Source organism: Petaurus breviceps, unplaced genomic scaffold, assembly GCF_028583685.1.
Source record: "Petaurus breviceps papuanus isolate PSGF00001 unplaced genomic scaffold, PetGlider_PUasm1.0 188, whole genome shotgun sequence".
Classification (NCBI taxonomy): domain Eukaryota; kingdom Metazoa; phylum Chordata; class Mammalia; order Diprotodontia; family Petauridae; genus Petaurus; species Petaurus breviceps.
This window is the reverse complement of record NW_027185804.1, coordinates 28478022-28480610: the sequence shown is the minus strand read 5'-3', so window position 1 is coordinate 28480610 and position 2589 is coordinate 28478022.

The following is a 2589-nucleotide window of genomic DNA, read 5'->3' as shown; positions in this document are numbered from 1 at the left end:
GCCCTGGACAACGGCTTCCCAGAATACAGATCAAATCACAGAACACTTCTCAAAGTGAGCCCCCAAAACAAAGCCTCACATCAGGGCTTATATAGCCTTCTCCTGGCTCAGAGAATGTAACAACCTTATTGACTCACTGGCCAATCAAAAAGTATCTACTGAAAAACAAGCCTCCCACCCCAGGCTTCAGGTGCACTTTAGCCTAGGGGCAGGGAAGATCTTCCAAATTTGCATTCCCATTACATGTAACCACCCTCTTAACCCACTGCCCAATCACACAGCATCAAGGTGTGGGCATTCCTGAAAACCAAGCCTCCTGCCACAGGCTCCATGTGACCACATTCAGCCTATTAGGGGGCAGAATATATTTTCACATAAAGGAAGATTCTCAGAGTCTCTTAAGCCTATGAAAGGGCCTAAGGGCAGGGAAGATCTTTAAATTTTCATTTGCATTACACCATTACAATTCCTTGGCACAACTTAATAAGTTTTTGTTTTTGTTTTTTATCATCACATCAGTTAATTTATACCCATACCCTATGTCTATGTATATTCCTCCTATATAGGTATATAAATAGTTTGCTCTTATCTATTAACAAGTTTTTTTGTTTGTTTCTTTTGTTTTACGAGTATGTTTGTTTACTTCTCAGACACCTCTTTCCTTGAAGATTTCTTGCTCAATGTCTCTTGCCTTGCCCTTCTGCTTAGTGACTTAAATAATAGGTTCTTGATTTTATGTGACTACCCTTTTACCTAAAAAGGAACAATTCACCAAAATGTTCCTATCAAATCAAGTGATTTTAATTTATTCTTTAGTTCCCAAATGTTTATATGATTTCTCATGATCTTACTTTTTCTTCCTTCTATAGTCATGAGCCATTTATATGCAAATTTGGCTAAAAAACATCATACTTTGTTGTTCTATGAAGTTTTTAACATGATAATGTGCCTTTTATCCCCTTAAAACTGTATTTGTTCACTCTTAAATTGCTATAATTTTTAATGAAAAGATGTATTCCTACCTCACTATAACATAAACATTTTCCCATAAAAGCAAGATATCACTAAATAAAAAAATAAAATAAAAAAAGCTTTCAGTTCTTACTTACACACTGTAGATCATTTTCTCTACAAGATTTTTCAAATCCTGTTCTGAAAGTTGTTTTTCTTCATGACATATTTTCAGCAAATTAAAATAATTCTATTTTGGTGCTCAAATTAGGTATCAAAATTTTCATACATAACAATGGCAATATCTCAATTTTTTGATAAATGTAAATGTATTTTTTTACATAAAACATTTTTCTACCCTTTTCATCATTAAATAATCTTAAAAAGGCATTTAAAAGGACAATATTGTATTCACAGCTTCAGGACATGTTATTCATGAAATAATTCCTGACCACCTAGAAAGATAAACATTGGGAACAAAGAACCATCATAGTTTCTTTTAAAATCCAGTGAAGATTTTAACAAAACATTTAACAATTATTTTCAAAGAAGTTGCAATGATGCAACACTTACCCTTGTTAAAACCTGGATATCTTACCTTGAGATGTAATGAAGACTTCAATCATAGGCAGCAATATCACTTGGTTATTTTACCCAGGTCATTTTGGAGTTGAACTTAAATGTTTCTAAGGCTCCTTCTAGCTTTGAAAACCTGTGAATCTGTAATTAAAAAAAAAAAACAACCTTTCTTAAATGCTTAATATCTCCAAGAAAAGATTGGATTGATTGGAGTGGTAGAGACAGGAGGCAGAATAAATAGCAGTTAAAAGCTGATTTCAATAGACCAGGATGAAAATGGTTAATTCCTAATATTGTTGGGTAGCAATGGGAATGAAAAAAAAAATGAGATAAACATCCAGACGCTGACCATATTGCCTCATCAAGTCAATGGCCCTTCTAAATTATTCATCTCTCACTAGGAAGAAGCTATCCAAGTGGCCAGATCAAGTTTTGGGGCTGTTGGGTTGTTCTTTGTTTGTTTTACTGTTCCCCAGTTCTTTCAGCACTTTCTTGGTTTCTGATTAGAAGCAATAATTCGTGTCCATTAGCACCCCTGGAATGAAGATGAAATTTCAAAAGAGAGATTTCTCCCTGCTGGAAATCTTGGAATTCTTTGGCCATCTGCCTTCATTATACAGTAGCAGCTTACTATCTGCTTAAGAAACAATTAGGCACACATGCTAACTGTTGTTTGCATAGGATGGGTGCCATTTATACTAGGTATTTTCAGGGTATACCATTTGTTTCCCCAAACAGGCCCCAAGTTTTGTGGAATCCTCAAATGACAGGATGCCCCCAGGGTGAGCCAGGTGCCTGTGCTTCAGAGATGACATTTAGCAGAAGAGCATCCTGCCGTATATATTTTGATAAAGCAAGGATAAGACATTTCTACAGCTCTCACAGATACCTAGTGCAGCTTTCTCAGACAGGGAGAAGATTAAGTGCTGGAATAAATTCATCACTTTGAAGACAGGAAGGAGCAGCATACACACTGCTAAAGCTAGCAATGGAGGAATATCCTTTCTTAGTCATCTGTTCCAACACCCTGACATGCTATTTACATAGTCTTTTGTCACA